We start from the raw sequence: 13,618 nt of genomic DNA on the forward strand, positions 1-13,618 counted from the left end.
AAAATACCTATGACATATTCATTGCTTATTGTAAATATGCATGTGAGGCCCATGCATATGGTGCTTAGACTAGACAGAGAACTGAGATAACTTTCTAAGTCCTGGAAATATTTATTTGCTAGTCAGCTACAGTAATAGTACTCTGGCTTAGCTTGAATTCTTTTACTAAATGAACTCAGTTACTCTTGAGGTAACAGGTCCAGGCCTTTAGCATTAAATTAGTGAAAATCAATACACTGAAGCAAAGTTTGCTATAAATCAGTGCAGCTAGTACATACTACTGAATACAGGTAAGCTCTTGTACTTTTTGCTATAGTTTTTCTTTGTTTTGCTTTTGTTTTTGGTAATATCAGCAAACTTCTCTTGACATTAGTGTATGATTTCCTGAGTTTCCCATATACACTCTAGAATGTACCATGTACATGGGAGCATGTTGAAAATCAGAGGCCAAAATATTTTTCAAGGTGATCGATAATAACAATATTTGGATTCTACCCTGCCACAAAATTTATATTAAGAGCAATCTAAAAGGATGCATGACAACAGGAGCGACAGCTCTACCTAAGACACAGAGACAAACAAACACAGGAGCCTGTCAAGATGAGGAGACAGAGAAATATGGCCCAAAAGAGGGGATGGATCAAGGTTCCAGTGGGAGAACTAAGTGACAAGAAGGTAGCCAATCTAATAGACGAGGAGATAGCCAACTTAACAGGTGCAGAATTCCAAACACTGGTGATAAAGATGCTCACAGGCTTGACAGATATGCTTGAGTATGACAAATGCATAAGAGAAGAAGCGAAGGCTATACTAAGTGAAATAAAGGAAAATCCACACAAAACCAATGGTGAAGGGAAGAAAGCTGGGGTTCAAATTAATCATTTGGAATATAAGGAAGAAATGAATAGTCAACCAGTGCAGAATGAGAAAACAAGAATCAAAAAAATGAGGAGAGGCTTGGGAACCTCTAGGACAACTTTAAACGTGCCAACATCTGAATCGTGTGGGTGCCAGAAGGAGAAGAGGAAGACCAAGAAATGGAAAACTTATGTGAAAAAGTAATGGAGGAAAACTTCCCAGATTTTGCGAAGGAAATAGACATACAAGTCCAGGAAGCATGAAGAGTCCCAGGTGAGCTGGATCCAGAGGGGACCACACAAGACACGTCATGATTAAAATGCCAAAGTTGAAAGATAGAGATAATCCTAAAAGCAGCGAGAGAAGCAGAGAGTTACCTACAAAGGGGTGCCCATAAGACTATCAGCTGATATCTCAAAAGAAACTTTGCAGGCAAGAAGGGACTGGGAAGAAGTATTCAATGTGATGAAAAGCAAGGACCTACAACCAAAATTACTCTCTACAGCAAAGCTATTACTTAGAATGGAAGAATAAATGAAGTGCTTCCCATACAAGGTGAAGCTAAAAGAGTTTATCATCACCAAACCATTATTATATGAAATGTCAAAGGGACCTACTTAAGAAAAAGAAGATTAAAACTATGAATACTAAAATGACAACACACAACTATCAACAAATAAAAAATAAAAACAAAATCCAAATAAGCAAACCAGAATAGAAACAACATTATAGGTATGGGGATCATTTGGAGGGTTATCAGCTGGGAGGGAGAAGGGGGAGAAAAGGGGAAATGAAGCATAATTGGTTGGTACAAAATACGTGGGAAAGTTAAGAATAATATAGGAAAGGGTGAAGCCAAAGAACTTATATGCACGACCCATGGACATGAACTAAGAGGGGTGGGATTGCTGGATGGAAGGGGGGTATTGGGCAGAGGGGAGCAAAGTGGGAAAAAAATTGGAACTACTATAACAACATAATCAATAAAATAGACTTAGAAAAAAAGGATGCATGACTGCTTCTTTTCCCCTTCTCTTTCTTAAACATGGTCCCTTTCTCTTATGCTACTTTCAAAACATGCGTTATGTTCTTCCTTTCCTCCCTCCCTCTTTCCTTTCTTCCTGTTTCTTGATTCTCCTTGTTTTCTTGCTGCGGTATAATTGACCTTGTTATAGTTTTGTGGCTATGGTAGAATTCCAACTACTTATTGTTTTTGAGCATCTTAAAAACAGAAAAGACCAGTAACCATGCTAAAGTAGGTCTGAGACTGAAAAAAAATATCTAGTTGGAGGTATAGGAGGGAAGACAGAATTTAAAAGTGGTGTGTTGAGGTAGAGATTCTTGACAAATGCTCATGTGGTCTCTTCCTTGTGGTTTCATCATGATTACTGCCTAGACAGTATCTAGAAATACAAACCATTACTGTAATGTGAACTGTTTTAAGAACTTCCATTGGTCTGTGTCCTTTACCAACTTTTAACTTTTATCCTCTGTCTTAATTCTTGGGACCTTGGAAGTGGTTTGTTGGAAAATGTTGTTTTTTACTAGCAAGGGTTTTTGATGCTTATGCTGTAAGGGAGGGGAGTGATAAATAAAAGTGTTATTATCTTTGGAAGTACAGACCTATCTATTTTTAAATTTATTTTTATTGTTGACATTATTACAGATGTCCCCATTTTCTGCCCTCTTTTGCCCACCTCCACCCAGCCCCCACCTCACTTCCCTGTGGCCATTCCCATGCTGTTGTCTGTGGCCTTGGATTATACATATATGTTATTTGGTTGATCCCTTCACCTTTTATCCAGTTCCCTCTGCCCTCAACAGCTGTCAGTCTGTTCCCTGTTTCTATGCCTCTTTTTCTATTTTATTCATCAGTTTATTTTGTTCATTAGATTTCACATAAAAGTGAGATCATATGGTATTTGTCTTTCTCTGACTCGCTTATTTCACATAGCATAATAAGCTTTAGACCTATCTACTTATTAGGGCAGGCTGAGCAAAAGTCATCTGTGTATGAACCCACATAATGTGACATGAAAGGAAATACTCCTGACCACTATTATATCTGGTTTCACATTCAGACATTCTTATTGATAGAGTCATTTAATCAGAGGTTTCAAGATCTTCATCAAATATCCATATACAGTTTTTAGACAAACCAAAAGTTTTCGTAGTTTTGAGAAGCAATGACAATTTTAATAAAAATCCTCAATTTTCATATTTTCTTAAGAATATAGAATTAAATAATATTCTTATCTTTAAAAAATATCCATTTTTACTAACTGCTCAATTTCTGATTTGAAATTGTTACAATGTTCTCTTTTTGCTTAAATAACTCAATGGTTAGAAAAGGGTTAAAAAGAAATCTAAAGATGGTATTTTAATTTTTCCAACAGTGTTGAATTTAAGCCTGGTCTTTGTTTTTAAGTATCAAAAAAGCACAATGGCTTGGCTTTTTAATTCTTTTCCTTTGTTAGTATCCAAGAGTTTTTTTTTTTTTTTTTTTTTAATTTTGAATAGAGTATGATTGTAAACCAGGAGTGCAAAATCAAATACTTAAACATTCTAGGCAGGTAAGTAAAATGAGTTAACTGAGCCTAACAAAAAACAATAGGGAGTAGAGGTGGATATAGACTAAAAATCCAGATCCTATGTTAGGTCATAGTCACTATGCAATCCAGCCAGTTCCTACCATGTGAGATTGTGGTCTAAGTATAAAAACTGATATGTAGCATTTACCAATTCTCATGGGGTAAATATTTCCATATACCTAATCTTAAGCTTCTAATGTGATTGTCACTAAACATGTTTAGAAGAGATATTAACAATGGGCTTTTATGAATTAGTATAAGCTAGCTCCCTACACCATTATCCCAGTGTAGCTAGATTTTAAATATTGAAGCAAGAAATCTGAACTTCTAGATAATTTTTTAAAGTTTGAAATACTTTGTAGGCCAAACAAGACACGTTAATGAACTGAATCATGCTCATGAGCTGCCAATTTACAACTTCTGGAGATAAACTGATAATTCTTGTTTTAGGAACCTTATTAGAAATCAGTTTTTGCTACTTTATAAGCAAACTGCCGATGTTTAATCAATGGTTCCATTGGTATTTTTCCAAACAGTGTTTTAATGTTGGTTAATATTTGTAAAAGGTAAAAAATATACAGTTAAGAAATTTGTCTTTGATTAATAAAAGCAATAAATACACTTGGGATTTCTACAGTTGATTAACCAGCTTTTCCATCTGCAGGACTTGTTCTTCCTAGATCGATTATTTGTACCAGTGAAAAATGGAAAGCATCAATCTAATTTATAGATGTTACTAAATTGCTGTATAATAAGACCCTATGTTAGCTGTTCGGTCTGTATTGGCTTGGATAATATGCTTTTTTTTTTTAAGTGACAATTTTCATTATTCTTACTTCGGACTATTTTCAAAGCACTTTTATAATGTTAGTCTATAGTCATACAAAGAGGGCTATGAGGAGGTTGGTGATGTTTTGCAAATTTTACTCAGGGTTCAGGACTTTGTAGTGAGGGTTTAAGCTATGACTGGGATTGAGGCTTGTTAACTGAGGACCCAAATTTCTTTCCATCAAACTGCTAAGGATGTAAAAAAGATTCATAGATTATGCCCTTTTTAGAACTGTCTAGCCCTCCAATTGTGGTTAAGGAGTAGGTGGAGGATGTGGCTAAGAGAATGATCATTATCTGATGAATATGAGAATTGACAGAACAAAGCAGCGGCTTCTTAAGGGTTTTATCATGTTACAGTCTTCCAGTATATAAAAACATATTCATGGATATGTTAGACTGCAGATCATATGCAAATGTGCCAAATTAAGGACATATGAGATTATGGATATATGATACAGTGGATCATCAAGGGCTGATTATGTGGGTGTATTTTTGAAGTCTCTGAGAGGTGATGTTGAAAATCCCCATACGTCTACAATTTGCAGCTTAGACCTTAAAATCCATACAGCTTGTGCCACAATGGCCAGTTGTTGTTGATGAGATCTGAATGTGATAAAAGTTAGTGATGTTCTGAAATCAGTTTACTTTATTTTAATCTCTGGTGAGATGTATTAGAACATAGGAGAGGTTGACCAGGTGTTTGTATATGTAGTGGAATATTTTCATTGTTTCTCTTCCTGTGAAGTGACTGCCAAATTAGTTAATTAGTAAAGATTGCCTTTATATTTGCCATATGCATTTTGTGTGTGTTGGTTGGTGGGAGGAGTAGGCAGGGAAGTGTGAAAAGAATGTGCTTGTCATACAAACTAACTTCGAGCTGAGTTCCCTAGGCCTGCTTCCAATCAGATTGCTGCCCCAAACCTACTCATGTCATTGGGCTTTAGCATGTTTAATGTATTTCTTCTCACTAGATTCTATGTTTCTTGAGGCCAGAGAATCAATCTCTTTTTACCACTATCTTCCTAGCACCTAGCACACTGCCTGAACCAAGTAGTCAATAAATAAATGTTTGTTGAATAAAAAATAAAATGCAAGATTTTTAAAATTTTCAAATAAAACAAAATTAGTATATAAAAATAGGATGTGTTTTTTTTGTTAATTAACACAGCAGTTCTTGGCACTTGTGTACCTGTATGAATCCATTGTATGAATTTTTGCTTGAAGTGTAATCACATAACACATATTTTACCTTATGAATCATTTGGTCCTTGACCTCATGATTTCTTGTCTTAACCCACACTTGGCTTTATGCCTTTCCCCAGAATTCCCATGAGGTCACTTTAAAAAGAGTCACCACTAAAGAACTTAATCATGTACTGCATTCAGTGAGTCTACCCTGTTATTCTGGGAACTGTTCCACAGGAGCTCAGAGAGTAGTACAGTGTGACACGGCCAGACAAAAATCATCATCAGATTTACCTTTATGCCCTTAGGTGTTAGTTATTCGAAATGATCAGATATATAAATTGATTTGTTTCTTTCTTATGCTGGGGCATGATTTATAAGCTGTTGTTATATGCAGGATTGTTTTATAGTTTTATGACATAAAGACTTTAGGAAAATACCATGCTTATAAACTCCCTTTTCGAAGAATTTGTGAAAATGCCTAAAAGATTCATTCCTTTAGCGCTAAGGCTTTTGGGTCTTCATTAATTTTCTATTAAAATCTGTATAGTCTGGAAAAGGAAACATCATGAGCAATCATTACTTGACACCATTTTTGGCCATTTGGCTATGCATTTCAGCCATTCTTCTTCCTCTTGTCATTTACAAATTTAAAATATTTGTATTTGATACTTCTGCTTTTTACCTACATTCCTCAGCCCCTTGTATTACAATGTTCACTCCAATTCATCTATTGACATTGCCTTTCAAGGCTAATTTTTTTGTTGTTGATTCCAAGGTTCTCACTCTCATTATCCTTGACACTTGGCTATTTGACATGCATTCAACACTATTCCTTTCTACATCCTCCTCCTTTGGTCTCCAGACACCAGCCCTTTCTGTTATTCTTCTTACTTTTACAAGCTATTCTTTTTTTGGGGTGGGGGCTCCTTCCTTGACTCCAGTGCCCTGCCTTTGTCCTCTGCTTTCTCTATAATTACTCAGTCTAGTCATTTCCTTCAATGGTTTCAACCACATATTGGTTTTCTGTTGCTGCATAGTAAATTATACAAATGTAGCTTAAAATAACAAAAAGTTATTACCTCATAATTTCCATGGCTGAGGAATCCAGGAAAGGCTGGATCCTCTGCTCAGGTCTTAAAAGGCTGCAATCAAAGTATCTACTGGACTGCAGTTTTCATTTTGGGTTCATAGTCCTCTTCCAAACTCATTCAGCTTGTTGGCAGAATAAAGTTCCTTGTGTCTGTAGAGTTCATGGAACTCTTCAAGGCCAGCAGGAACATATCTCTCTGAGCTTCACCTTCTTTAAGGTTCTTTGTATTAGATCAGGCCCACCCAACACAATATTCTCTTTGATTAAAGTTTACCCCAGAATAAAGGCAGAGGTGATCAGAAGCAGAGGAAAAATGTGGCAAATAGAGAGCTGGAGAAGGTACCATGAATTAGCAGACTCACCCCATCCCAATAATGCCTTATGGGAAGAGTAGTTATTTCATTTCTCTGCTCATCCATGAATTTTTAGCACCATCATACACTCACTTTTAGCCCAATGAGGCCTTGACCCCCCCCCTTGATTCCCTTATTATTCCTTAAGTTACCTTTGTTCCTTTTCTCACCCTGAATATGAGGCCTCAGTCCCTGACATTGTTATCTAACTCAGCCTCTATCTATGTTTACCTTTTCAGCATATAGTAAAACAATGAATGATCTTGTTCTGTGTGAACTCCGGTAGCCAGAGCCAAGGTTTAGAGGAAAAACAAGGCAGATTTCAGCCTATTTTTCTCATTTTATGAAGATGCCTTGTCCTATTTTGCTTTTCTGTGGGGATTGTATTCAACTTTCCACTTTCTCATTTGAACTCTTTCTTATTCATTTAGATTCTGTTTCTAAATTAGAAAAAAAACTGTCATTCATTCATTTATTTACTAGTTTAATAACTACTGAGTGTCTATACTATGTCTTAGGTAGTGTTCTTGCTGGTGGGAGACAGCAGTAAACAAATCAGACAAATTCTTTCCCTTTTGAAGCTTCCATTCTAGTGGACAAACAGAAGAGGAAATGACTTCATTTGAGTGAGTTAGGGAAGACTTCACTGAGAGATGACATTTTAAACCCATAACCCCTTCACTTGTACTTTCTTACTTATCCTCTCCCATCTTTCTTAAGATCACACCTTTAATTCCTTTTTCCCAGTATATAGCATTACCTCGCTTATTGTGGGTATTACATTCTGGACAACCCCACCCCCACCCCCGCAAAACAGGAACCTTACATTTATTCTACACTCTTAAACCTACGTAACTTTAATAACATATGTATACCATACTGCAAAATCCCGCAATATAGCAAAAAATTCATGATAAATCATTAAATATAATATTTTAAAAAATCCGGTGATACAGTGAGGCCACAATAAGTGAAACGTGATATAGAGAGGGACTACTATATTTAAGTAAACTTCAGGGGTTTTTTAGCCTCAAAAATAAAACTTTTATTTTCCTGCTTACCTGTACAGTCTCTCTCCTCTCTTTATACAGCCTCTAAAATTATTGTGATTCCCACATTCTTTTCATTCATTCTGTAGCCCCCTTCTAATCTGGACTTTACTGCTACTGTTTTATTGATATTGCAACTTAGTGATCAGCTGTGATCTCCTGGTCATCAAATTTAATGCTTGTTTCAATTTTTATTTTCATTAATTAATTCATTCATTTGAAGAGACTCAATACTTTTCCATCTCTGCTGTGACTTCATTCACAATATTTCTTTCAAATGGAAGGCCCTTTTCCTTGTTTTAGCATGACTAAGTTCTCTTTATCAAAGGGTAGCTCAAATGTCTCTTTTTGTTTCTACTTAGATTTTAACTTTCTTGAGAGGTGTAACTCTGTTTTATTTATTTTGGGATCTCCCACTGCACCTTACAGAGTGCTTTGCATATAATAAGTACTTATTAAATATATGCTAAATGCACAAGAAACTATAAACAAAAGTAGCTTTCATTTCATTTGTAGAACTTTTTAAAACTAGAGTTAGAGAACAATGTACTATTTCATTCTAAAAAGACATTTTGAATAATTAAGTTATTTGAAATGTAAAATCGTATTTGAAGAAGACTTGAGGGGGAAAAGCTGCCATGCGTTCCAGGGGCCGCGGGCGGCCCCGGCTACGGCTTGGGGAACGCGGCCTTTTGCAGCCATCCACACCGCCCAGTCGCCGCCTGCTACCGCGGGCGCAGCTGTTGCCCCTGCTGCTGCTGGCGCTGGCCGTGGCCTCGGCGTTCTACACCGTCTGGAGCGGCTGGCACCATCGGACTGAGGAGCCGTCTCCGGGTCGGGAGTTGCAGTTCCTGGAGGCCACTCTACGGACCCTGACAGCAGGCTGGCGTGTGGAGCTGGATGCCTTCACAGCCTCAACGCCCCTGGGGCCACTGGACTTTGCCAACGTGGTGGCCACGCTGGACCCAGGGGCTGCCCGTCACCTCACCCTTGCCTGTCATTATGACTCCAAGCTCTTCCCATCTGAGTTGACCCCCTTTGTGGGGGCCACAGATTCAGCTGTGCCTTGCGCCCTGCTGTTGGAACTGGCCCAGGCCCTCGACCAGGAGCTTAGCAGAGCCAAGGAGCAGGCAGCCCCGGTGACCTTGCAGCTGCTCTTCTTGGACGGTGAAGAGGCACTGAAGGAGTGGGGACCGAAGGACTCCCTCTATGGCTCCCGGCACCTGGCCCAGCTCATGGAGTCTGCACCCCACAGTCCGGGCCCCACCAGGATCCAGGCTATTGAGCTCTTCATGCTTCTTGATCTCCTGGGAGCCCCCCACCCGGCTTTCTACAGTCACTTCCCTCGCACAGCCCGCTGGTTCCATCGGCTGAAAAGCATTGAGAAGCGCCTGCACCGTTTGAACCTGTTACAGTCTCACCCCCAGGAAGTGATGTACTTCCAGCCCGGGGAGCCCCCTGGCTCTGTGGAAGACGACCACATCCCTTTCCTCCGCCGAGGGGTCCCAGTGCTCCACCTCATCTCCACGCCCTTCCCCTCTGTCTGGCACACACCTGATGACTCTGAGGCCAACCTACACCCACCCACGGTACACAACCTGAGCCGCATCCTCGCCGTGTTCCTGGCCGAATACCTGGGACTCTAGCCTGTTGGGCTGACTCTGAAGGAGAAGCACCCAGCAGGGGACATGCCAAGGGCACCCAGAGCCAGCAGAGCTCAGGCTGGACCCACTGCAGGTGTGCTGGTTTATCCTTTTTAATACCTTTGGCTCTACGTGTGCTATGACCGGAAGACCCTCTTTCCTTTGATTCAGAGACACAGAAGAGACCACTGTGGAGTGAGAGCCAAAGGAATGAAAGCTTGGGCCCTGCTCCGAGGGAGATATTGAGCTGAAGGTTTGCAAGGACCAAATGCTCTTCTCAGGTTTAGCCAGTAAACCATGGACTGGCACATGGACCAGCACCACCACCACACCCAGTGAACTCTCTGTGGTCTTGGTATTTGTGGCAGCTCGTTCTCCAGAATGGCAGCCGTGATACCATGCCCGTCCAAACCTAGCTCCCACGTGGATGTGCCATGTGGGGTCCACAGAGGATGTGCTCATAAGCAGGAACAGAGGAGACGAGGCCAGTACTTGGGAACTTCACATTCTGCAGACCCAATGGGCAATAAACTGGCATTTCTGCAGAACTAGCCTAATAGGCATTGCATGAAAATGGGGATCAAAGAAGCAGGGGGAGACGATATTAAACGAGTTTCTACATTGCGCAATGTGAATTTCCAAGCATAAGACAATGCAGTGTTTTCCCAAGTGCTTCACCGTGGAACCCCTTACTGGGAAGCACCTCACGGAACTTTGGGTGCATCAGAAGATACTTTGGGGAACACTGGGTTTTAAAAGTTTGAATATGTTTATGGAGAGAATGAGACAGACCAGGAGTCACTGCAAACTAGTTATACCAAACCACCCTGTCCCTTTTTTTTTTTTATTTTACTTTTAAGATTTTATTTATTTATTTTTAGAGGGGAGGGGGAAGGAGAAAGAGGAAGAGAAACATCAATGTGGGTGCCTTTCGCACGCCCCCACTGAGGGACCTGGCTTGCCACCCAGACCTGTGCCCTGATTGGGAATCAAACCGGCGACCGTTTTGTTCACAGGCTGGTGCTCGATCCACTGAACCACGCCAGCCAGGGTCCACCCTGTCCCTTTTAATTGTGGGTATAGGAGTGCGAGATAGTGGGTTTAACTACAACCCCAGCGATGGCCTGAGGAAGTATTTTCCAACCCTACCTAATTTTCAGGCTGGACAAGGGTACTTATTTAAAAATGCAGACTCTCAAATTCCACCCTGACCTAATGAATCAGAACTTTAGGGAGGGGCTGGGAATCTAACAAGCACCCAGGGAGACCTCATGATTAGCAGAGTCTAGGGCAAGCCGTCCTTTAATTCTGGTGTGTTCCCAGCTGCTTAGCAAAACCTCCAAAGACATGGAGGGTGCCTGGGAAGGGAGTCCGATGCTGTGCTCTGCCTGCTGGTTTTGTGACTTTGATGGAGACCTGGTAGGGAGCAGGGGTACCAGACTAGGATGGAGGGTTAAGTAGTAAAGGTGAGCATTGGCCTTCTGGGCCAACTCAGGGCTGGAGAAGATTCGAGAGCTCACGGGCTGAAACTCAGGATATCGAATGAGAGGATAAACAAGGTTCTCGTTTCACATTTTGCCGTTGTAGCTGACATTTGTTGGGGCACCTACTACAGGCCAGGCACCGTGAGCACTTTCTATATTCCAACTCAGTCTTCCACAAATCCTGCGGTAGGAATACTTCCGGGACTCATTTTTGCGGATGAGGGCATCAGGTCTGATTTAAGAACCAGTTTACACAGGGCCCAGATTCTCACACGTGGCTGTGCTCCTAACCCCCCGTCCTCCCTCCCTCCCTCCGAAAGTCACCTGTGCAGGACCAGTAAGTGGTTGACAAGCAGCTCCTCCTGAGGCTTTTTACTGGATGCACAATTACAGTGGGGTTTGGGGAGGGGTACAGACTAATGACTGCTTAGAGGTGGAATTGGCAGAAGTCCAGAGTTCAGAAAGGAATATGGACAAACGTTAGCCAGAGGGTCTCAAACCACAGGGAGATTTCCTTTTTGTTCATTTCCTGTGTGGCAGGCCTGGTGCAAAGCACTTAAAAGTGCATCTAGTCGCCTAGGCCAGATGGTTCAGTGGGTTGGAGTGTCATCCCATATACCAAAGGGTTGCAACTTCGATCCCTGGTCAGGACACATACCTGGATTGCAGGTTTGATCCCCAGTCGGGGTGCATACAGGAAGCAACCAGTTGATGTTTCTTTCCCTCTCCCTTCCTCTTTCACTAAAAATCATTTTTGCATGAATTCAGGGCAAGGGTTGTGAGCTCCATTTTACAGACGGCTGCTGCTGCTCGGCCAGGTGTTTTCCCCAGCTCCCATTTGTACCCCAAACTTGGGGTCCCCCAGCCTCATGCTATGAAGGGGCCACTATGTGTATTTAGTAAACACACTGTTGAGCACGCTGGATGTGATATGTCAATCTTTAGAGGAACCATCAGTATTCTAATTTTTCAGATTAAGAAAGTGAGCTTCAGAGAAATCCATTGTGGAAGATGACATAGCTGGACACTCACTGCAATGCGTCTAGATGTGCATGTTTATTTATCCTGCTCATGACTCATTGGGCTGGTTGGTCTTTTACCAGCCTGGAAGTAAAGGAACCATCGTCTTTAAAAAAAAAGAAGACTTGAACACTTGGCATCACAGATAAATAAATAATGTCACTAAGTGTTACTTTCCTTCATTTCCATTTAGTTATAACATTTTTTTTAGTTGTTCATAACTACTTTTTAAGTATAATGATTGACTGGGTCAGTGGTTCATGGTAGAAATATGTTTGATGTATTATCCTAAACATGCTTTTGAAATTCTCTTTACTGTCTGGTCTTACCTTCTGGCAGTTGATATCTAGTTTCCTTATATGTCTGATTTTGATTAAGACAGATTAGAAAAATTATTCTGAGTATAATGCAACTATTTAAGAGTTTATTATATAAAATAAACATTAATATTTTTAATTCAGAGGAATGTGAAATGTATGTGTTCCTTTCATTAAGTTAAAAATTATTGTGAAGAAGATACAATAATGTTGGGGTTTTTTTTTGGCTAAGTTAATAAAATTTAAAAATTATATAAAAACCCTACTCATTTTTAAGTGTTTACAGGTGAAATGTTTATGGATTGAAATTTATTTCTAGTTACATTGGAGTAGAAGCCAAGACATAGTTGCAGAAAAGCAGAAAATTGAATGAGTACTATATTAAGTATCATGTAATAATTGAAGTCAAACTTATCTGTAGAGGTTTACCTGCTTGATGCTTAATCACCACTCTCTTTACTTTACCAAGTAGGGCAGTCCAATATCCTTTTCCAGGATAATGCCATTCAGAAATTTAAGTCACTTGATTATGTATATATTACAGTTTAGATTGCCAGAATCTAGGCTGAGTTCAGGTCTTGGCTTGACCATATACTAGGTATATAACCTTGGATGGATTACTACATTGCTCTGTGTCTCAGTTTTATCATTTGTAAAATGGGTTCATGAGCCCTGGCTGGTGGCTCAGTTGGTTGGAGCATCATCTTATCTAGTACAAAAAAAACATTGTGGATTTGAGGTGCACACAGGAGGCAACTGATGTTTCTCTCTTACATCTGTTTCTCTTTCTGTGTTCTTTTCTCTCTAAAATCAATAAATATATTCTCAAGTGAGGATTTAAAAAATGGATTCGTGGAAGTACCTCTCATATAGTTGTCATGATGATGAAATGAGATAATTCACATAAAATGCTTAGAACAGTGCACAACAAATGCTTAATAAGTTTTAGTTTTATTATTAAGAAATGCCAGAAACAATGACAAATGTAGTATGAATAGGTGGAATTATTATTATTATTTTTCAAAGTGTAGTAGCCAAAATACCTTATTTACTCCTGTGTGTTTTTCTTCTTGGCCCTAGTGATACTGAAGGACTTAGTTTACTTTAAGGTGTGAAGGACAAAGTGTAGCAGATTAAATTGCATAGGAAGTTTGACATACAAAGTAATGGTATTCAAATGAAAAAGAGAGATAT

The 13,618-nt window shown here is 39.8% G+C and overlaps 1 protein-coding gene and 1 pseudogene across 2 annotated transcripts in view; both read left to right on the forward strand.

Moving 5' to 3' along the window:
- SUGCT (succinyl-CoA:glutarate-CoA transferase) overlaps positions 1-13,618 on the forward strand; it is a 1,282,463-nt gene that overhangs the window by 263,463 nt on the left and 1,005,382 nt on the right. The gene's annotated exons all lie outside the window — the stretch shown is intronic.
- LOC150001831 (glutaminyl-peptide cyclotransferase-like protein pseudogene) lies at positions 8,599-10,447 on the forward strand (annotated as a pseudogene).

This window comes from Furipterus horrens, unplaced genomic scaffold (genome assembly GCF_987537825.1).
Source record: "Furipterus horrens unplaced genomic scaffold, mFurHor1.1.pri manual_scaffold_9, whole genome shotgun sequence".
NCBI classification, from domain to species: Eukaryota; Metazoa; Chordata; class Mammalia; order Chiroptera; family Furipteridae; genus Furipterus; species Furipterus horrens.